The 24,279-nt window shown below is 46.7% G+C and overlaps 1 pseudogene; it reads left to right on the top strand.

Annotated features, from left to right (window-relative positions):
- The first annotated feature begins 3,318 nt into the window (after positions 1-3,318).
- LOC119251059 (leukocyte elastase inhibitor-like) lies at positions 3,319-13,060 on the top strand (annotated as a pseudogene).
- Positions 13,061-24,279: the final 11,219 nt, after the last annotated feature.

The following is a 24,279-nucleotide window of genomic DNA, read 5'->3' as shown; positions in this document are numbered from 1 at the left end:
ACAGACCTCAGAACCTAACTCTCCTCAGTCCTAACCCGGAAGCTAAAACTTTTCTGTTCTGGACGCCCTGTCGGGTGCCGCAAACCTTAATAGTGGGAGCCCAGGGAACACGCAAGCATCTTAAGTTCTCTTCATCCACTAATAACACAATCTTCTTTGACTCAGTTTTAGAAAACACTTCGCCAAATAAATCACAAAAAAATCATAACTGCACAAACCCTCTAAGGACAATGGCCCCGGTTGCCAGCCGATACAAATGACACACGTCTTGTAAACCCCGCTGGACATGGAACCCACCAGCTCAGGAACCTAGCGTTCTGGCAAATATAGATCATCATGCCACGCGTCCCCGCACAGCGGCCTGATTTCCCATGGAACTCCACAGCGTATCGGATACTTCCCCCAGCCAGGACAGGTCTTTGCTGCTTGGGATTTGTTACACCACATATTAGCAATGCAGGGCATGCCTGGTGGGTCAAGGGGTTAAGACCCAGCACTATGGAGCTATCTGCAGCCGCACCCCAGCCAGGGAGCTACCCACATGGCACAGCAGACCTCTCCTGTCTCGCCCGCTGCTCCCCTCAGCAGTGTACTTCAGTCAGTCTGCCTGTTCTGTTCCCCACTCTGTCTCTGGTGAATCCTGTCACCCACACACCTCTGGAATACACCCCAGTTCTTGTATACATAAATAATCTTTTTAAAAAAAAAAAAGAAAAGAAGTCACTCACTCTAGGTCAGGACAGTACCAGGAGTTCACGGAGAGGAGGGGTGAGGGAGAGGGTCAGGGAGAACAGGGGTACAGGAGAGGGCAGGGGTGAGGAGAGACCTAAGAAACTGAAAGAGTGAGAGCTTTTGTAGGGATTTGGGGGCTGGGCACTCCCACTGCCCACCTAGTACAGCATCTCCCTGTACAATCCGCCCTGAGGAAGGGCCTCCCGTGGGCTCAGGGGTCAGGACCAGCCTCCTGTGAGAAGGCAAATCTAGGAGTGAAGCGATGGCAGCTCTGGGCACTCCCAGCTGGGCCAGCCTCTGAGTTGGGGTGTCTGTGACTGTGGAGGCTAGGGGTCAGGCAGAGACACCCCTTGGGGAGACCACCTCTTCCCAGGGATTTTGTTCCAGGCTCTGGGAGGGTCTCTGGGAGACCCGGGACGACCCATAGAGAAAAGCCCCTGGCCTACTTCAGAGCCCCCAGGTGGAGCCTCTGCATGGGGAGAAAATCCCTGGGGGTTAAGGAGTGAACCCACGCCAGGGGATGATGCCCTCCCTGCACCCCAGGAACATGGGCTTGGTGCTCTCAGCACAAGTAATGATTCATGGACAGTCTCTGCTGGGTGGATGGTGACACTAAGAATCAGGCCTGTTCCCTCAGATGAACACCCTGCCCCCAGCCTCTAGAAATCAGGGACTACTGAGCCCTGCCAGAGTGGACATCTTCCTAACACTCCCCGCTATTCCTGGGGTGGCCCCTAGAGATGGGGAGGGGAAGGTCTTCACAGTCCATCCCCAGCCCGCCAGTGCCACCATGTGGCTGAAACAGGAAGGAGCCCTCAACAGTGGCCATTGCCCCATGGAGGCCTGGCTGGTCAGCCCTTTGTACTAGGATTTGGCTCTTTAGTCTTAGATGTGGACACAGAGGGGTGGACGGTCATGGATACGTTATGGTGGGGACAAGGGCTTCACCTGTAAGACTCTGAGCTGGTCCCTGCCATCCTTGGCTCCTGTCCTCTCCTGGAAGAGGGTGTCCTAGTCAGGGGGGAGCCCTGGCTGTGAGCCCCTGAGAGCTACAGCAGGTCAGGGCACAGAAGGGTGCCCTCTGCTGCCCCCAGGTGGGATGGCGGGTCCCCACGGTGCCAGGTCGCCCTTGAGACACACTGACTTGGGTAACGTGGTATCAGCATGTCCTGGTTGTCCTGAGCAAGCAGTAGCCAGGATAATCACCCCGGGAATGAGGAGCTTTCACAGTTGATTACACTGGCCCCCCTGCCAGAGGGGGGACTCATGGGGATACCCAATGCTAAGAAGGATGGCATTTGGGGGACTCAGCATTGTCCTGACTTCCATGGCTCACTGCATGTGCTGGGAGCACCAAGCACATCACACCTAGGGTGTGGGGGTGTCATCCAGTGCAGTGGGCAATGAGGGCCCTTCAGGGTGGTTGCTTGGCACCCCTCAGTGGGGAGATTTCTGGGCCTGCTATTTGAACGGCTTGCTTGGCTGCCATTCTGGTTGCATGTGGTCTGTCCTCCAATACAAGGCCATAACAGCCCGGTTCATCATTATATGACCTAGCAGAATGTAAAATGCCAGACCTTACCAGGCTCCTTTCAAATTAAACAAGAGCAGCCCCCTTGATGGCCCTGGGACAATGGGTACACATCAGAGGTATGACAGGGATGCCGGGGGCCATTGACTGAGGTATGACTTTGCATCCCAGAGGCTGATCAGTGCAACACCTTGTTTATATGATTGGAACCATGAGTGAGGGTCTGTTTTTTATTATTATTTTATTATTCACTTATGCATATACAAGAGCTGGGGTACAGGCTGGAGGTGCTGGCAGAGGCCAGAGACAGTGAGGAGCAGAAAAGGCAGGTTGACTCAAACACACTGGTGATGGAGCAGTGTGTGAGACAGGAGAGGTCTGCTGCGCCATGTGGGTAGCTCCCTGGCTGGGGATTGAACTCGTGCTGCAACGGCTGCAGATAGCTTCATAGTCCTGATGCTTAACCCCTTGCACCACCAGGGAGGCCCTGGGGGATGGTTTTGATTACACACCTGCTCAGCAGACTCACCTCCCCCTGAAGCCCTAGATGGCATAAGCACATTTTCCCTTTTGACCCACCCTTCCTCCTGTCCTCCCGCCCCACGTAACTGAAGCTGTAGGATTATTCTGTCACTAAAAAGACCAGGTTCTTGCTTTTTCAGCATCACCTGCATTGTGCTACCTGCCCCACGACGACCATTTCTCCTTCAGCACTGTGCAGCTGACACAGCAGGGAACCACTCAACTCGCACTGGCGTCCCCTCATCCTGCTCCATGCTGGGTCTGCTGAAGCCACCAGCCTAGTGAGGAACCAGACCATGAATAGGGGTCCTGGCCTGGCAGAACCTGCCCCCCACCCCTTCCCTTCACGCCAGACTGTGTGGCCTCCCCGTCAACACGGAGGGTGTGGAAACCAGGTCAAGTCACAAAGCAGCGGCCATATTGACACGCGAGGGCCGGGCCCCACATGCAGCCCTCACAGAAGGGGTCCTCCTTACCGAAAGGGATTCGTGGAGAAAGGAGTCCTCTGTCCAGTCCCAAGATGGGCCCCAGGGATGCCTCCAGCTGGCGGTGTGTGGGCAGCGCCTCTCTCCACATACCCGACGCTGGACCAGACAGCAATGCAGCAGCCGCACCCAGAGGTGGTCCCAGACGGGCAGGAGGAGTTACCAGCTCCCAGAGGTGGCCCGGACGGAGTGTCGGTCACCACCCGTCACCAGCGCTACAGCTGTTTGTGAGTCGTGGGCTCACCAACACCAAGCAGCTCACTGAGACACAGGCCTGGGCCAGCTGCAGGCCAGAGGGCAGTGGCCTCCAGACTCCCGCCCCCGGCGTCCCACCCCCGGCCTCTGAGAAGCTCTTTGGTTTCTTTACGAAGCTTTTTGACTTCTCTTCTTTCTCGGAGGTCAGCTGCTGTCTATCTTTCCCCTTTGGAGGTCGGGAACACAACAGTCTTCTTTCCTGCAAGGCCAGGAAGAGCATCAGGCCCAGAGTGTCCATCCTAAGCTGGAACTGCCCCCCCTTATCGCCTGTCTGGGCGCCACCTACCGGCTGATTGGACTCAATCCATTGGCTGATTGGGCCATTTGCCAATCAGCCCATGGCCGGTACCTGACCCACCACCCAGCACCCTCCATGGACCTCTCTACTGCCTGCAGCTGGAGGAGCCTCAGCGCTGGGGCTGGCCCTGTGGGGCCCCATGCTCCTCCCTGCAGCCCTGAGCCAGGGCCACCTGCCACACTGCTGGCCTCTGCCTGCAGCCTCAGCACCAGTGCCGTCACTGGTGGCAGGCAGTGAAATGCCCCCACCTGCTGCTGCTTGCATTGCCACACACAGCTTCTGGGGCTGGACAGAAAATGTCACTGCCTTTCCAGTAGCTCCCTCTGCTAGCCAGGGGCAGGAGAGCCGTCTGTGCCTCCCAGCTCTATAGCGGGGCCCGCTGTCACCAACACTGAAAAGAGCAAAGCTGTCCTCCAAAGTAGAATGGACTCGGACCCAGATTCCTAACTCACGGGAGCACAAACACTCATGTCAGGGCAAAATAAAAATATCGAATAGGGCCTCCATGTTGGCACAACAGGTTAATACAAACCTATGAATTGTCCACAGTCATTGCAGCACAACTTCATCCCTAGCCAGGGAGCTACCTACATGGCACAGCGACCTCTCCTGTCTTGCCCACTGCTCCCCTCAGCAGTGCTTTCTGTCCCTCTGCCTGTTCTGTTCCCCACTCTGTCTCTGGTGAATCCTCTTGCCCCACACCTCTGGCCTGCACCCCAGCTCTTGCATGCATAAATTAATAAATCTTTTAAAATGCAGAGCACTGTGTCTTTGGTTCATGCCGTTCCACTTTCAACACTGCAGGCAGCTCTTCCTCCTGATCTTCTCATTTTAGCCTCTTAGGGAGCCCGTACGTGGGTCTCTAGTGCTGTGAGACATGCTGGAGAAGGAACAAATTTTCTCCAGGGACTTCAACATAACCTTCAACATGGAGGGTGCAGGGTGGTGGGTCAGGGGCCGGCCGTGGGCTGATTGGCAAATGGCCCAATCAGCCAATGGATTGAGAACAGTCCAATCAGCCGGTAGGTGGGCGCCCATGACAGGCTTCCCATACATGTTGGTTCTTTCTTCCCACAAACTCACAGGCAGCTATAGTCTCAGTCATTAAACCATTCATTTTATTTTTTTAACTGGGGAGAGCATGTTTACAACTCATTACTTGGTTTTCATTGCCCTTTTGCATTATAAAGGGCCTTCTCTTTCCCTTTTCACCCTGAAACTTGCAAGCACAGGGAGGAAGTTTTGAATTACTTCACACCTCAAGTGCTATACAGTTGGTGAAATACAAACCCATGCAATTCAAGGGAAGACCCAAGCCAACATCCTTTCCAGTAGTTACTTTAATATTCAACATTAGACACTATTTTAACACACAGTGGATAAAAATTGGGTAAGTCTAGAGATAGGACCATGGTCAAGAAATAATTCACACAGGAGTGAATCATCAAGATGTTCGGTGAGTCCACCCAGCCTTGTGAGGGAAGGGTGGGTTCTGAACTCCCTTTGGTACATGAAATGTATCAAGGGCATTGTAGGGTAAGGTAAAAGGTATCAGGCTTTTCTGCCCTTCTGCCATTAGGATAGATGACGGAACCCTGCGGTCCTGAATGCATGCCTGATGGCGGGCACCTGGAGTAGGGTGTGGGCAGAGGTAGATGGGATTCACCTGGGCTAAGACTGGGCTTTTAAGGGCGGCGTCACGGGGACGCCAGCAGAAGCTGAGAGAGAAGCAAAAGCCGAGAGAAGCCGGAGATCCCAGATAGAGTGAAGACTTGCTGGGGGCTGGGAGGACTGCCAGCCTAGCGGCCCCCCAGCACCCCTGCCTGCCGTGTATCTGGTAAATCCCAATAAAAACCTGCAAAACCACGGAGGACTCTGATCCTCCTTTACCCGGTCTGCTGGATCAGAAAACCTGCACTGTGTCTAGTCCAGACCCGACAGCCATCTTCACCAAATACCATCAAGAGTGCTGTTGGGATCTGATTCTGCCTATTTTTCTGGCGAGCCCTTCTTTCCACTTTGAAAGAGGTGCTAAATTTACTTCAGGGAGAGAGAGTTTGGAGTATATATAGAGTGTGGATTCCCTATATAGGTCTGGCTAGCTTGCCTTTTAAGAGGTGACACATGTCATCTCAGTCATTCACCCCTTAGTAAGAAATAGTCCATCAGGTCCTTTTCAGAGATCCTACTTTACCTAGAACCCAGAAAGGAGCTGATTCCCTGTGGCGGGCACTGTGGAGCTGGTGTTGGGCTCCGCTAGTCATCACTAACTCAGGCAGTCCAGACTCATAGAAATTCTTTGGGGGTGGGGTCTCCCTGGTGGCACAAGGGGTATAAAGTCTTAGCACTGTGAAGCTATCGCCAACCACTGCAGCATCAGTCAATCCCAGCCAGGGAGGTACCCCCTTGGCACAGCAGACCTCTCTTGCCTCACCTGCTGCTCCCCTCAGCTGTGTATTTCAATCAATCTGCCTGTTCTGCTCCCCACTCTGTCTCAGATGAATCCTTTCACCCCCCACATCTCTGGACTGCAGCCCAATTCTTGAATGCATAAATAAATTAATTTTAAAAATGCCCCTAGGGAAGGGCTGCCCAGCTGCCTGGGCACTCCTTTCCATAACTATGTTCTGCAAGAGGATATTCAGCAGATTTTGCACTTCCTCAGTATCCAAACCAGCACAGCAGCAGGTAGGATCGGCAAACAGGGGCGCTGCATGGAGGTGGGGTGAGCTGCTGAGATTGCCAGCAGCCCCAGCCAGGATTGCCTTGGCTGGATGGAGATGTGGTGGTCCCCCGGGCACAGCTCCATATGCCCACTGCACTGTGCACCAAGCTCAGGTGCAGTCCTCCACACCTTGGGGTTCGACAGGCGGTTGGGCAGGGGACTAAGGCCGGCGTGGCAACTGGAGGCCTGAGATCAGATTGCTTCATTTTCTTCCAGGACCTCCCTCCCTCCCCCTACTACTTGCGAGTTTCCAGGCCGGCTTGGGTGTGTTGCAGCCTCACCGCGGAGCAGCTGAGCGCCGCCAAGTCCACCTTCGCCCTGGCCCTGTTCCACACCCTGAGTGAAGACAGCCCCCGTGGGAACCTCTTCTTCTCCCCCCTGAGCATGTCCTCAGCACTGGCCATGGTCTTCCTGGGGACCAGAGGCAACACTGCGGCCCAGCTGATCCAAGTCAGTAGACACAGACAGAGACCCCTTCCCTGCCAGTGTCTGTGCCGAGGATGCAGAGAGCCAGCCTTGGGGCTCTCCCGGCACATGTAAAATCTGTTTCTGGGCTCAGATCCCCATTGTGGGGGAGACTTTCAGGAAAGCCCCAGGCACAGTCCATTTGCTGCAGGCTTTCCCTTTGTCCCCTGTTTAATGAGCACTTGTTTAATGAGCACAGTGCCAGGCACTGTGGTGTGATTGGCTGAGGATGGGGGAGCAGCAGGCCAGGACCCCTGGGGCGGGGCAGGCCTCTGCTGTTCTGGCTGCAGACCTGGCTCTGTGGCCTCAGCCTGTGCTCCAGGAATTGGCCTTTCTTGGCTCAGCTTTGCACGTGCAGACCAGCGGGGGGATAGAGAATGTCTGTCATGTAAATTACTTCTGAGCAGACAGAAACTGGGAAATGCACTGCTGTGGAAGTCGGAGGACTGTCTTGCTGAGGGGGACAAGGAGACAGGGGATCCTGTATTCTGAGGCCCCTCCTGTGCCCAGGGCTGAGCATGGCCCTAGGCCATGTCCTGGGTCCTTTAGGCAGGAGGCCTGGTGGAGAAAGGAAGCCGGAGGCATGCGGCTGCAGGGCAGGTATAAGCCCCGGGTGACACTTCCAGCAGGAACATGGGTGATGCCACCTTCTGCTGCCCTTATAGGTGTGGGGCGCACCTGTGCTAGGTGTGCCTATTTCCGAGAGAGGGACTCTGTCTCTCCCTGACAGCGAGGGAAAGGAGTGGCTGCAGAGAAGGGCTTTCTGCCACCCCAGTCACACCTGACACTCACCTGCAGCCAGGACGGCCAGCCCTGGGGTCAGGGTTATGGACCTTTCCAGCTGCAAAACCTCTATGACCCCACTTCACGGAAACATCTCTAGGCGAATGACACTCGCATTTGCAGAACCACGGATAGAAAAGCCTTTTAAAAGGTTTTCAAGACTCCACTCCATTTGGATTTGCTTCTTCTTTTTTTTGTTTCATTTATTATTTATTAACAATTTGAATTCGCTCATGAATTATATTTTAAGAGTTGAATCACATTCTTTGCCCATTTTTTATTTCTTTTTTTATTTTAACATTTATCATTTTAAAAAATTTTTTAGACAATATCTTCTCCCCCCCACCCCCTCAGATTGAGTCCCCATAGAACTTCCTTCCCCAAGGCACCCGTGCACCATCACCACAGCCCCTGTGCTCCTCCCTCCCTCCCTCTCATCCCTCTCCCTCCTCCTCCCCTGCAGGATGTCTCTGATTTATAATTGTCTGTTTTTGCTTTGTTGTGTTTTGTAGTGTTATCATTTTTTTTTACACTGATGTCTTATTTGGTTCCCCTCTATTCCTGTTATAAGTGAAACCATCCGATATTTATCTTTTTCCTTATGGCTTATTTCATCCTGGATTTGCTTCTTAAAAGGTCACATCAGCCTGTAATTCTGAGGCTATCCAGGGGCTGTCTGACCTCAGCGAGAATAGCCTTAAGAGCCTTCCACTGTGTTTCCATTAAAACAGACTGATCACAGCACTAGGCAAACATTCCATTCTGTAAATACCTGGACTTGTGCACTGTGTGAGTGTGCTCTTCTGTGTCTTAAAATCCAGGCACAGCCCAGGCCTCACAGAACTATAAAATATTTGTTTTTAAAGATTTATTTATTTATTTATTTATACAAGCACTAGGTATAGTCAGAAGTGTAGGAGGTTGAGAGAATTCACCAGAGCCAGAGCGGGGAGCAGAACAGGCAGACTGATGAAATACACTGCTGAGGGGAACAGCGGGCAGCAGGAGAGGTCTGTGCGCCATTTGGGACCCTCACTGGTGGCCGGGATCAAACCGGCTCTGCAGAGGCTGCGGGCAGCTTCACAGCCCAGCGTTCAACTGCTGCACCACTGGGGAGGCCCTAAAATAATTCTTGATTTGCAATTGATATGTGGGGAATTAAGCATTTCTTAAATGTTATGTTTAAAGAAGTGCTTTTTATATAAGTGAGTTACTGATGCTCAAGAAAAAGAAAACCCCTCAACCCATAATATCTTTGTGTTCCTGCAGAGGTGATGATTTCTGCTTTTACTGCTTATTTCTCAGAACTTTCAGCAAAATTGTAGTTGATAAAATTACATAATGATGCAAAATTAGAGTTGCATGTACATGTGAACACACCATTTATTATTTTCTTGGGGAAAAGGAAGACATGTAGAAATATTTATTTACCTAATCACTCATATTTGTGGAACTAGAATTATAACTGAAAAAAGTGATATAGAAACAGTGTCTAATGTGGGATAATTAGGTCTCACAAAACTGTAAGTTTAGGGTTCTCCATCATTTACGTTATAAGGAGATGGATGCCTTTGAGGTCAATTTCTATTGCTTTTCAACATCTTAGAAAACAATTTCCATATACAGTAAGAGTCATTCATAACTTTTTTTTATAGGAATTCTTAGCATCAGCTCAGGAACTGTATGGCACTGAGCTGCCCAGTGTGGATTTCCAGGGCTCCTATGAAGGTGCCAAGAAGGTGATCAACACCTGGGTTAAAGGGCAAATGGAAGGTAAGAGTGTGGACAGTGTGGTCCTAGCACAGGGTCCTGAGTCTGCATCTCCAGCTTCCCACCTGCGTGGGATGCCCTCTCCACACCCACTTCCTACCTCCTGTTCATGACATCCTTCTGGGGTTGTACCCCATTTCCAGTGCTGAATAGCTATCAAACAGAAATTTCTTGCAGTGGAATCTTGGACATGATTCTATCAAAGCAGCTAAATATTTTCTCCCACAAGATCTTTCAAACTACATTTTAAAGTTAAAGCTAGGGCCTCCCTGGTGGCCCAGGGATTCAGACGCAACCTATGAAGCAATCTGCAGCCACTGCAGCACGAGTTCGATTCTCGGCCAGCCAGGGAGCAACCCACATGGCGCAGCAGACCTCTCCTGTCTCTCCCGCAGCTCCCCTCAGCAGTGTATTTCAGTCTGCCTGTTCTGTTCCCCACTCTGTCTCTGGTGAATCCTCTCACCCCCCACCCCCACACCTCTGGCCTGTATCCCAGTGCTTGTATGCATAAATAAATAAATCTTTAAAAAAATTAAAGTTAAAGCTAATATTATCTGTAGAATAAAGGTAATAAAAATTGGGGGCATAGAGGGGAAATCCAGCCAGTCCAAATTATTTAATACACCTGAGATTATGAATTAGGGCTCACACACTTCTGGCTCATGAATCTTTTTCTTGTATGCTGGCTCCAGGTGAGGCATGGCGGGTGGGATGTGCTGTCCAGTTGACTATCTTCTCTCCACCGTCATGAAATGAGGCCACACAGACACCAGGCATGTGGGAGGGTAAGTTTAGTGGAGCCCGCAATTCAGTGGAGGAACCATCCTACCTTTGCATATTTTGAGGGTTGCTGAGAGGATTGAAGGGGGACTGACTTATAGTAACTCAAAAACACTGTCATGCAAGATTGTATATTGTTATCTTGAAAAGAATGGCTATACAGAAACAAGACTCCTTGCGATCACACTCCAAGAAAGGGGCACTTTCCTGTTGTCTGCTCTTCAGTACATTAGATTCATTTTGAAGGATAGGTTCTGCTGGGGTGGGTGTGTCATTCATCAGCCTGGTGAGTTGGTGCAGTTAGACACACCATGAGGTTTTCACCTCAACACCATGTTCAAGGGAAATGGAACGGAAAAGATGCATTTGAAATGCATTTCAGTGCTGATCAAATGTCAGTTTAGATTTGGAGTGCTGAGAAGTGGGTTAACAAAAGAACAACTCACTTTATCATTTAGATTCCGGAACTGTTGGCTGCAGGTATGGTGCATAGCATGACTGTGCTTGTGCTGGTGAATGCCATCTGCTTCAAAGGCTCCTGGCAGGACGAATTCAGAAAAGAGGAAACCAGGGACGCCCCATTCAGGTTGAAAAAGGTGAGCCCATGCACGGTCTCTTTGCTCTACAAGAATGCAGACAATAATGAGTGATTTGTCTTTCAACCTTTCAGAAAGACACAAAGACAGCAAAAATGAGGTAGCAGGAAAAGAAACTTCCATTCGGCTACATCCAGGAGCTCCAGTGTCGTGTGCTGGAACTGCCGTACAAGGGCGGGGAGCTCAGCATGGTCATCCTGCTGCCTGATGACATGGAAGACGAGTCCACAGGGCTGGAGAAGGTGATGCTCCTGCATTTCGTCCTTCTCTCTCCTTTCCTGTGTGAGTCCTCCTGTGTGTGCTGAGTGGTCAGTGCTCGTTATGCACTTACTGATGTCACTGCAAGTTCCAATTCTCTTATAATTTCCGTCGGCATTTAGCACATGAAAGCCCTCCATCTAGATTTTCAGGGACTCTAAGAGAATAGTTGTGGGGACCATGTAAAGACCTACACTAGGTGTAATGCTGGTCACGGGCAGCTCATGCAAACTGTTAATTAAACTTTAGAGACTGAGGGTTGGTTTATTAAAATGAATCAGTTCATAATTAAAACCCCCTAACGTATGGCTTATAGCTTCAACCTATACTCTTAGTTCCTTTTATGACACACTCTGATCTCCCTACAAGGCACACAGATTGTGAATTCAATTCCCAGTAACTCTATCTTAGAAGAAGTCTCCTGAGACAAGTGAGCTTGAGGGTTAAGCCCGTTTCCGAGTGTGAACTTTGTATGAAGTTCTACTATAAGGACTTGAAGGCTATGGAATATCTTGCCAGGGCATGGACCAGGCAAAACATGAAGATTACATTTTTTTTTCTCAGTGTCTCTAGCCTTCTGTGCTATATCACCACTTTCTCCTCACCAAATTTGCTGTCCTGAAGTGATCCTAATGTCGTATCTATTTGCATATATAGAGGATGGCAAAATCAGCATGTGTTTCTTTCAATTGTATTTCCACCTTCACCTGTTCTCTGATTATAAGAAGAGTCTCATGAAAGGGATGACCAACAGCAATAGAAGAACGGTAATGATGGTTCTGCTCTAGTCCCATCATGGTAATAAAACAGCAGTGATAACAGCAGACACTTACATAGTCCCTACTGTGTCCAACTCTTTTAATTCTAATGACAATGTTAGACTAAAAGTCGGTGCTGTTATTACCCCATTTCAGATGAGGAAGTGGGATCTTTTCTATTTTTCCCTAGGAGCTAAATCTATTAGAGATTATTTCAGCTCTGTGTGGTTCATGGATCACCAAAGAGATTAGTGGGTTTGGAATAAATAGAATAAAATAGATAAGTGAAAACTTTTACATTTTCCCTTCACACTCAACCAATTAGTCCACATGTAATATAGCTTTCATGGGAATAACCTATCAGTGATTCCATACATACGTGGAATAATATTGAGTCCTGGGAGAGTGGGTAGACAGATGGGTAGGATGAGGCTGTACTACGAGGGTGCGTGGATTCATGGACAAGTGGGTGGATGGAGAGATGGATGATGGTTGTTTGTTGGAGCTGATGTCCAGCCTCCTTGTCCTGGGGCCCTGGATGACTTGGAACACACACTCTCTCATCATCCCAATTGCTGGAAAGAACTGGCAGAAAACAGGAAGGAAACAAAGGAGCAATGACATTAGGCTCTGTTAATTCAAATAAGCTAGGTGCTTACCTATATAAAATTGTTTTTCTTTGCACATTTTAATTCCAGAATGAGCAGCAGTTGACTGTGGAAAAGCCGCATGAGGGGACCAAGCCTGAGAATATGGGCCACAGGGATGTCTGTGTCCACTTGCCCAAATTCAAGCTGGAGGAGACCTACGATCTCAGCTCCCACCTGGCTCGCATGGGTATGGAAGATCTCTTTAGCCACAGCAAGGCTGATCTGTCTGGCATGGCAGAAACCAGAGATATTTTCATATCAAAATTATCCACAAGTGCTTTGTGGAGGTGAGTGAGGAGGGCACAGAGGCAGCGGCCGCCACAACTGTCATATTCATGCGTAAATCGGGGAAGCGAGTGCAAAATTTCATTGCTGACCATCCAGTCATCTTCATGATTCGTCACAACTCCTCTGGCAGCATCCTGTTCTTAGGCAGATTGTGTTTCTCTTAGATGCTGTAGAAATAAACGGTCAAGTTAGAGTTCAGTCATCTGACATTTAATGCAGATATAATGTCACCAATAAAACTGCTGTCCAAAACCAAATATTTAATTTCCTTTGTAAGTGCAACTCTGCTGGGTCTTGATATCCAAGTACAATGCCAAGGGTGTCATATTTCCTTTCTTTGCGTTGTAAATCTCCAGGACTGTTTTTGAAAGCATCAAGTTAAAACAGATCTCCCAGATGTGTTGATTCTTGACAAAGCTGTCATCTGGGCAGGGAAACATGAACACACTGTGGTTCAGTGAATAGAACTTTAGACGTCATCATAGACACTCTGGGAGTTGCAGGGAACCTTAAAAGCAGACAATCAGTTGAAATAGAGGAGAGAATCCCGATGAAACCTCCATTTGGCAAAGATAACCTTACCTTGATCTTTGTCCTAAAGAGTTACATGCCATAGGACTAGTTTTCAGGCCATCACATTTTTTTTTTTTATTAATATAGTTCTCTTCCATCTTTATAGCTTCCATTGTTCTCCCACCACCATATCACCCATGAAGTATCATCATATTACCTTGTGTTCATACACTCTCCACTCACCTCCTCCTCTGCTGTACGTCTCAGAGCTATGGTCCTCTTGCTAGTCTTGACATTTTCTTGACCTTTTGTTTGGTTTCTGATTATTCCACATATAAGTGAGACCATCTACTGTTTATCTTTTTCCTTCTCATTTACTTGCTGGCATAATGCTTTCCAGCTCTGTCCATGTGGCCACATGTGGCACGAGTTTGTCTTTTTTTTTTTTTTTAAAGATTTATTTATTTATTTATTTATTTATACAAGAACCAGGGTACAGGCCAGATTTGTGGGAGGGTGAGAGCATTCACTGGAGACAGAGTGGGGAACAGAACAGGCAGACTGACAAAATACACTGCTGAGGGGAGCAGTGGGCACGACAGGAGAGGTCTGCTCTGCCATGTGGGACCCTTGCTGGCTGGCTGGGATCGATCCTGTGCTGCAGAGGCTGTGGACAGCTTCAGAGCACGGTGCTCAACCGCCTGTGCCACCAGGGGAGGCCTGTGTTTGTCTTTTTTGATTGCTGAGTAATATTCCATTGTGTAAATATACCACGTCATTTTATTCCATTCGTCTATTTTGGGGTATTTCCATAACTGGGCTATTGTTAACTGAGTTGTAAAAAACATGAGCGTTCAGGTTTCCATTCGATTTAGTTTTTTTAATGTCCTTTGGGGAGATCTCTAGGAGTGTAATCACTAGATCTACGGTAGATTCAGTTTTAGTGTTTTTAGGGTCCTCTACCCAGCTTTCCATAGTGGCTGTAGAAGTTTACGTTCCTACCAGCAGTGTTAGAAGGTTCCTTGATCTCCACATCCTCCCAGTATTTGTTGTTTCTACTTTTTTAATGCGGGCAATTTTCACTAGAGTGAGGTAGTATCTCCTTGAAGTTGTGATTTGCATTTCCCTGATAGCCATTTGCGTTTCTTCTTTGGAGAAGTACCCTTATGTTTTCTGCCCAATTTTGACTGGAAATTTTGCTTTGTGGAGAACACTAAATTTAAGAACTGCCTGGGGATCCCCTGTGTTCCCTGTTGTGATCTCCTTTATCTGACCCCGTGTGTAGGTCTCGTGAGGTCCCATGGAGTCAAGAAGTGGGGGTTCCCATAAAAATGCTAAGAAATGACCAAAAGAAATATGGAGTAGGAGAGACTGTTAAACCAAGAGGGGGGCAAAGATCTCAGCTTCCCCACTGCTCGGGTGTTTTCTCATAAAAACTCTCCACGTCCATTATGACACCAGTTGCTATGGCAGTGGCTGGTTTATGTGGGCTGTGGTGGAAGACGGGGCTCTCCGCGTGGCAATTCATGGTTTAACGAAAGGAGAAACACCCCAAGGAATAGTTCTGGATCATTTGGGTTCATACATGGACAAAAATCCAAGTTGATTCCTGCCTTAAAACTCAAGCGAACATGAATATCAGAAGGACTAAGATCTAAGGCAAGAGAGCACTTTTTTAAAAGATTTATTTAGGGCCTCCCCGGTGGCGCAGCGGTTGAGTGCTGGGCTGCGAAGCTGCCCGCAGCCTCTGCAGCTCTGGTTCGATTCCCGGTTGCTCCCCGGCCATCGGAGGAGGGTCCCACATGGCACGCAGACCTCTCCTGCCGCCCGCTGCTCCCCTCAGCAGTGTACTTCGGTCCTTCTGCCTGCTCTGCTCCCCGCTCTGGCTCTGGTGAATTCTCTCACCCTCCCGCGCTTCTGACTGTACCCAGTGCTTGTATGTATAAATAATAATAAATAAATCTTTAAAAAAAATAAATAAAAGATTTATTTATGTATGCATACAAGAGCTGGGGAACAGGTCAGAGGTGCAGGGTGTGAGAGGATTCACCAGAGACAGAGTGGGGAGCAGAACAGACAAACTGACTGAAATACATTGCTGAGGGGAGCAGCAGGAGAGGCGGGAGAAGTCTGCCGCACCATGAGGGTAACTCCCTGGCCAAGACTCGAATTCATGCTGCAGTGGCTGCAGACAGCTTCCCAGTGCTGACACTTAATCCCTTGCACCACAGGGAGGCCCCAAGCCAGCATTTTTAGAAGATAATGTACGAGTATAGCTTCATGATCTTGTGGAGGGAGGGAGAGCTGATATTTCTAGCCTTTTGCACATTTTTGAAGGTAAATTGGGCTAAGTTCTCTGAGGTTTGAAACACAGTGAGACACCATCTCACACCTGCGCGAATGGCCCTAATAAAACGACCCACAAGAAGAAGTGCTGGAGGACGGGAGAGCCAGTAACCCCATTACCCTAGACAAAAGCTGGTGTGTTCATTACAGGAATTTGTCTGCACTGATCTTACCTAACAGTGGAAATACCATATGACCCAACCTCCCACTCTTGGTCATCTGTCCTTACATCAGCCCCATGACAATAGCCCCATGACAACAGCAGCCTGTGGTCCCTGAACAGCCTGAATGCTGTCCATAGGGGACCGGATTAAGGGTCCACGCTGTGCAATATGTTCACTGCAAGGAGCCTTGACAGGCAGCGATGGAGCAATGGAGCGAGTCCAGGGAAATGCGAGCAGTAAAGCAATGAAAAAAAAAATACTGGATTTAGCTAGTGGACAATAAGGCCAAGTAAAGCAGGCACTGGGAGACATTAATAAACAAGGGGGGTGTAGGGGATCATTGGGGAAGGGAGTGTCCAGGACAGTGGCAGAGAATAAAATTGAACTTCATGTCCACAACACACATCAACGAGAGTGTGAGAAGAGACACAGAGGGAAGGTTGAGGGGGGCAGAGTCCCAAGGAGAGGTGACAGCTAGGAGCGGCCCCGATGACTGGATTTATATTCCAGGTCTCCCCACTTCATTCTGTTATTCCGGGTACAGCTGCCTTTCCCCAGTGAGGGCCCTGCCAGCTCCTGCAGCCCCAGGCCAGCCCCACCCTGGGGACTGAGACTGACCCCCTCACCCCTCACACAAAGGGGAACTGCAAGTGGGTCGTGGGTTTACATGGGAGATGTAGATCCCTAAACTCTTAGAGTAACCCAAAGGGAAATCATCAGCACTAGGTCAAGAGTTCTTAGGTCTGATGCAAAAGCACATTCATGGAGGGAAATAGGATAAATTCACATGCAAAGGACTGATCTGTCTGCCCCACAAGCAGGGGGATCACAGAGGAAGATCTCCAGGCCCCTGAGGCACTGAAACGTCCACATTCTCACTGTCACGGTGTATTGTGCCAATAAGAGACTCGGACAGAACCTCTTTTAGACCAAATTCCAATAAGATCAAGAACACATTGCTGTAACCCCTAAAGCCTGCCCTTGTGTCCACAGGGACCCCAGACTCATCCCTGTAACACACAAGACACGGACTTGGCTCCAGCCTTTCCTTTCAAAGAAGCCCCTCACCCTAGGCCAGGGCAGCCCCAGCTTCACTGTGAAGGGGGCAGGAGAGGGCCCGGGAGAGGAGGGGCTGGAGATGGCAGGGGTGAGGAGAGTCCTAAGAACCCAAAAGGGGTGAGAGACTGTGTAGGATTTGGGGCTTGGGCACTTCCATTGCCTGTCGCTGGAGGAGCCACCATGCTGGGGCTGGCCCCGTGGGGTCCCATGCTCCTCCCTGCAGCACTGAACCAGGGGCTGTGTGCTTGGGAACCACAGCTGCCTGCCATCACGGCTGGCCTCGGCCTGCAGCCTCAGCGCCAGTGTGGTCACTGGTAGTGGGCAGTGAAATGCCCCCACCTGCTGCTGCTTGCATTGCTGCAAACAGCTTCTGGGGCCGGACAGAAAATGGTCACTGCCTTTCCAGTAGCTCCCATTATTCAGCCAGAGGCAGGAGAGCCGTCTTTGCCTCCCAGCTCTGTGGCGGGGCCCACTGTCACCAAACTGAAATGAGCAAAGCTGTCCTCCAAAGTAGAATGGCCTCAGACCCAGATTCCTAAGTCACCAGAGCACAAATACTCATGTCAAGGGGAAATAAAAATGCAGAACAGGGTACCCTGGTGGCACAAGGGTTAAGACGCAACCTATGAAACTGTCCCAGACACCACAGCATGAGTTCAATCCCCTGACAGGGAGCTACCCACATGGTGCAACAGACCTCTCCTGTCTCGCCTGCTGTTCCCCTCAGCAGTGTACTTCGGTCAGTCTGCCTGTTCTGTTCCCCACTCTGTCTCTGGTGAATCCTCTCGCCCCCCACACCTCTGGCCTACATGCTAACTCTTATATGCATAAATAAATAAATCTTTAAAAAAAATGTAGAGGAAGTTCGCCCACACCAGGCCCCTTCTGGCCAGCAGTCCGAGCCCAGAGTGGGAGCGGGCACCCAAGGCTGGGGCAGACCGGGTGCACAGGGGAGTGCATCTCCAACTTGCCTTTTTAGAACAGGGACTTTCTTCAATAAAGACTGCTTGAAACTGGCAGGAGGCTCCCCATGGAGCCAGAGAGAGAAGGTCCTGTGCAGTCAGATGTGAGCTGAAGGCCCCCACAAACCTGGTCCCATCTGGCAGGAAGTCTGAGCCCAGAGGGGGATCGAGCCATTTGGAACCCAGAGTGCAATCCAGCTGCCCCACCTCCAGGGAAGTCTGTGGGACTTCAAGACACATCTTTGTAATTAAACACAGAAGGAGGAGATACTCTGTGACAGTGACCATTAACATACTCAAAGTACCACTGCCTCACTAGACTTCTGGCATAACAGTATTTGACTCGTTCGACTGCCAGTTTCTGAAACCCCCGAAAGAGCACACCAAAATGATGCTGACCAGTACCAGCAGCTCAGTGTCCCAACACATACGGCAAATTAGAAGACAGGCAGCTGGGAAAAGAAAAACTACGTGCAACATAGCAACTCCTCAGGAAAAAGACACACCACAAAAAGAAAATCACCCACCACCTTGCAACAACAGTGACTTGGAAGAACTTCTGAGCCTTCCAGAAAAGGAACTTAAAATTGTTGTGATGAAAAAACTGATGGAAGTCATTAAGGAAAACAACGCTCAGAAGAATGAAATTGAGACCCTAAGGAGGGAAATGAAGGAAATACAGGAGATCAAAGAATTAACAGAAGAGCTAAAGAATGCTGGGAAAAGCAGTGATAACAGAATAGAGGAAATGGAAGAACGAATAAGTACTCTCGAAGACACAGAGATAAAAAGAACAAAAACAGAAAAGGAAAGAGAAGTATGAATGAAAAAGATTGATGAAAGACTCGGGAACTATCTGACTCCATGACGAAAGGAAATATAAGAGTTATAGGAGTCCCAGAAAGGGAGGAGAGAGATGTAGGAACAGAGAAAATATTCAAGGAAATAATTGAAGAGAACTCCCCAAACATGAAGAAGGAGCTGAAAATTGATATACAAGAAGCAAGAAGAACACCAAACTTCCATGATGAAAGGAAAAATACAGCAAGACACGTAATAGTAAAGCTCCCAAGAATCCAAGGCAAGGAAAAAAATAATGAAGCTGACAAAAGGGAAGAAACAGATAACATTCAAAGGAAAACCAATCAGACTGACATCAGACTTCTCTGAAGAAACACTACGGTCAAGGAGAGAGTGGAAGGACATAGTCAATAGACTCCAAGACAACAAATGCCAACCAAGAATATTCTTTCCTGCAAAGTTTCCTTCCTCTATGAAGAAAGAATAAGGATCTTCCCAGACAAACAGAAACTCTGAAATTTCTTTACGATTAAACCCCCACACCAAAAAATACTACAAGGAGTCCTAAAGCCAGAACCTCAGAGGGACGAATAACAATGGAAGAAGGCCAAAAAAAAAAGTTATTAAAACAATAAATAAGTCAAATCGAAGGAAAGACAAACACAATGGCAAATACAGATGCTAACATATCAATATTAACTCTAAATGTAAATGGACTAAACTCTTCAATAAAAAGACACAGAGTCGCAGGCTGGATTAAGAAACAAAACCCAACCTTTTGCTGTCTCCAGGAAACAAATTTAACTACAAAAGATGAAAATAGACTCAAAGTTAAAGGATAGAAAACAATCATACAAGCAAATGGACCAAAAAAGAAAGTAGGAACCACTATACTTATATCAGATAAAACAGATTTCAAACTCAAAAAGGTAAAAAGAGACCGCACTGCTCACTACATTATGATCAAGAGGACAATACTTCAAGAAGAAATAACACTCATTAACATATACTCACCAAATGAAGGAGCACCAAAATATATCAGACAACTATTATCATCTTTGAAAACAGACATCAGAGAAAACATATATGTAGTAGGAGACTTTAGCACACCACTATCAACAATGGATAGATCAACGAGACAAAAAAATAAGTAAAAACACTAAACCTCCATAAAGGATTTGGGCTTAATAGACATCTATGGAACACTAAAAAAAATGGAGTACACATTTTTCTCAAGCACACATGGGTCATTCTCCAGGATTGATCACATACTGGGACACAAGACAAACATCAAGAGATACACCAAGATTGAAATCATACCAACCATCTTTTCTGACCTTGAAGGTATTAAACTAGAAATAAACCATAAAAAGAAGGCAAGGAATTCTACTACCTCATGGAGATTGAAACCCACACTACTGGAAGACAATTGGACTAATGAGGAGATCAAAGAAGAAATTAAAAAATTCTTTGAATTGAATGACAAGGAGGACACCAATTTCCTAAATGTATGGGATGCAGCAAAAGCAGTAATAAGAGGAAAATATATAGCAATAGAGGCTCACATCAAGATACAAGAAAGAACTCAAAGAAACAACCTAATCTCAAAGCTCAAAGAACTAGAAAAAGAACAACAAGAAAACCCCAAAACCAGTAGAAGAAAAGAAATAATAAAAACTAAAGAAGAAATAAATGAAATAGAAACTAAAAAAACAATCCAAAAGATCAATGAAACCAAAAGCTGGTTCTTTGAAAAAATAAATAAAATTGACAAACCCCTAGCCAGGCTCACAAAGGAAAAACGGGAGAAAGCACAAATAAACAGGATCACAAATGAAAGAGGAGAAATCACAATGGACACAGCAGAAATCAAAAGAATAATGAGAAATTACTATGAACAGTTATATGGAAACAAGTTCAACAATATAGAAGAGATGGACAAATTCCTACAACTCTACAATCACCCAAAGCTAGATAAAGAAGAAATAGAACACCTAAACAGACCAATTACAAGCAGCAAAATTGAAATGGTAATCAAAAACCTCCCCAATAACAAAATCCCAGGACCTGATGGATTTACAAATGAATTCTACCAAACATTCTGAAACGAATTAGTGCCTATCCTTCACAAACTCTTCCAAAAAAATGAGAAAGAAGGAAAAATACCAGACACGTTCTATGAAGCCAACATTACACTAATACCAAAACCGAACAAGGACAACACACTAAAAAGAAAACTACAGGCCAATCTCCCTAATGAACACTGATGCAAAAATCCTCAATAAAATTTTAGCTATCAGAATCCCACAGTGTATCCATAAGATAATTCACCATGACCAAGTAGGATTCATTCCAGGGACACAAGGATGGTTCAACATCCGAAAATCAATCAACATCATCCAACACATCAACAAAAAGAAATATAAAAACCATGTGATAATATCAATAGATGCTGAGAAAGCTTTTGACAAAGTACATCACTCATTTATGATAAAGGTCCTTGAAATTCTTGGGATACAAGGAACATACCTCAACATCATAAAGCCATATATGACAAGCCAACAGTCAGTGTCATTATCAATGGCGAAAAGCTGAAAGCATTTTTATTAAGATCTGGAACAAGACAAGGATGTCCACTCTCACCACTGCTTTTCAATATAATACTGGAAGTCCTAGCCAGAGCAATAAGACAAGAGAAAGACATACAAGGAATCCAATAGGAAAAGAAGAGGTTAAACTATCACTATTTGCAGATGATATGTTACTATACATAGAGAACCCCAAAAACTCCACAGAAAAACTAATTCAACTAATCAATCAGTTTATTAAAGTGGCAGGATACAAAATCAACACGCAAAAATCAGTAGCCTTCCTATACACAAACAATAAATCTGAAGAAGAAGAAATAAAAAATTCCATCCCTTTTATTATTGAAACAAAAAAAATCAAATACTTGGAAATAAATCTAACAAAAGAGGTAAAGGACCTATACAAAGAAAACTATAAAACACTGTTAAAAGAAATCAAAGAAGACACAAAGAAATGGAAAGACATCCCCTGCTCATGGATTGGAAGAATTAACATTATCAAAATGGCCATCCTACCAAAAGCAATATACAGATTCATGCTATTCCAATAAAAATTTCAATGACATTCTTCAAAGAAATAGAAGAATTATTGATGAAATTCATATGGAATCACCAAAAAGCCCCCAAATAGCCAAAGATCTGAAAAAAAAAAAAAAAGAAGGGAATGGAGGCATCACACTCCCAGAGTTCAAACTATACTACAAAGCCATAATTATCAAAACTGCATGGTATTGGAACAAGAACAGACACACAGACCAATGGAACTGAATAGAAAATCCACAAATAAACCCACAGATTTATGGTCAACTAATCTTTGACAAAGGAGCAAAGAATATGCACTGGAGCAAAGAAAGCTTGTTCAATAAATGGTGCTGGGAAAACTGGGTCACCAAATGCAAAAGAATGAAGCTTGACCACTACCTCACACCATGCACAAAAACCAACTCAAAATGGATTAAAGAACTTGACATAAGACCTGAAACCATAAAATACATAGAAGAAAATATAGGCGAAACACTACATGACATGCACATCAAAGACATCTTTACAGACACATCACCCAAAGCAGTGATAGTGAAGGCAAAGATAAACAGCTGGGACTACATCAAATTAAAGAGCTTCTGCACAGCAAAAGAGACAATAACCAAAACAAAGAGAAACCCCACCAACTGGGAGAACATTTTTGCACCCAACACTAATGATAAAGGACTGATCACAAAAATCTACAAAGAGCTGATGAAACTCAACAAAAACAAAGAAAATAATCCAGTCAAAAAATGGGCAGAAGTGCTAAAAAGAAACTTCTCCAAAGAGGAAATGCAAATGGCCAACAGGCATATGAAAAAATGTTCAACATCACTTGTCATCAGGGAAATGCAAATCAAAACTCCCATGAGATACCATCTTACACCAGTGAGAATGGCACATATTAAAAAAACTAGCAACAACAAATGCTGGCGAGGGTGTGGAGAAAAAGGAACTCTTGTGCACTGTTGGTGGGAGTGCAAACTGGTCCAACCACTGTGGAGAGCTGTGTGGAGATTTCTGGACCTACTAAACATAGAGCTTCCATATGATCCAGCAATTCCACTCCTAGGTATTTACCCAAAGGACACAGAAACATCAACTCCAAAGAGCACCTGCTCCCCTATGTTTATAACAGCACTGTTTACAATAGCTAAGCTTTGGAAACAACCCAAATGCCCAAAAATAGATGACTGGATCAAGAAGATGTGGTACATATACAGCATGGAATATTACTCAGCAATCAAAAAAGATAAACACATGCAGTTTGCAGCAACATGGATGGCGCTGGAAGGGATCATGCTCAGTGAAATAAGTCAGAAAGAAAAAGAAAAATACCATATGGTCTCACTCATAGCAGGAATTTAGAAAACCTAAATAAGAGACCAGGATAAAGAGTAATCAATACAAAGTAAAAATCAAAAGCAACAAGCAACTATAAACCAGAGACGCACTACGGGGCAGGGGGTGGGGGGGTGGGGGGTGAGGGAGGGGCGGGGAAAGGAAGTTCTAGAGTCAAAATAAGCAGGGGGTGCAATTGTATGGGAATATAACCAACATGAAAATGCATACATTGTGCAAAGATGAAAAAGATGTAAGAATTACATAAAATAAAATATTTAAATTAAAAAAATAAAAAAAATGTAGAACCCTGTGTCTTTGGTTCATGCAGATCAACATTCAACAAGTTTTCCAGGCAGCTCCTCCTCCTGACTTTCTCATTTTAGCCTCCTAGGGAAGCCCGTACGTGGGTCTCTAGTGCTGTGAGACATGCTGGACAAGGAACAGATTTCCTCCAGGGACTTCACCATAACCATGACAGGCTTCCCACACATGTTGGTTCTTTCTTCCCACAAACTCACAGGCAGCTACAGTCTCAGTTATAAACCATTCGTTTTATTTTTTTAACTGTGGAGACCATTTGTGCACCTCATTACTGTGGTTTTCTTTGTCCTTTTGCATTATAAAGGGTCTTCTCCTTCCCTTTTCAAACCGAGACTTGCATGAGCGCAGGAGCAAGTTTGGATGGATGCAGAATTACTTCACACCTCAAGTGCTATATATACAGTTTGGTGAAGTACAAACCCACGAAGTTCAAGGGAAGACCCAAACCAACATCCTCTCCCCAGTAGTTACTTTAATATTCAAACATGGACATTCTATTTAAACATACAGTGGGTAAAAATTGGGGAAGCCTAGAGTTTGGTACAATGGTCAAGAAATACTTCATTCACACCGTTGTGAATCATCAATGTGTCCGGTGAGTCCATCCAGCCTTATGAGGGGGGGTGGGGTCTGAACTCCCCTTGGTTCCTGAAAGGTATCAAGGACATCTTCCCCAAGTGCCATCAAGGGTGCTGTTTGGAGCTAATTGTGTTGTTTTCTGGCAGGCCCTTCTTTCCACCTACCTCCTCTGCCCTACTTC

This window comes from Talpa occidentalis, unplaced genomic scaffold, assembly GCF_014898055.3.
Source record: "Talpa occidentalis isolate TD23 unplaced genomic scaffold, MPIMG_talOcc4v2.1 talOcc4.2, whole genome shotgun sequence".
In the NCBI taxonomy this organism is placed as follows: Eukaryota; Metazoa; Chordata; class Mammalia; order Eulipotyphla; family Talpidae; genus Talpa; species Talpa occidentalis.
The sequence above is the reverse complement of the archived record's forward strand: the minus strand, read 5'-3'. Positions and strand labels throughout refer to the sequence as shown.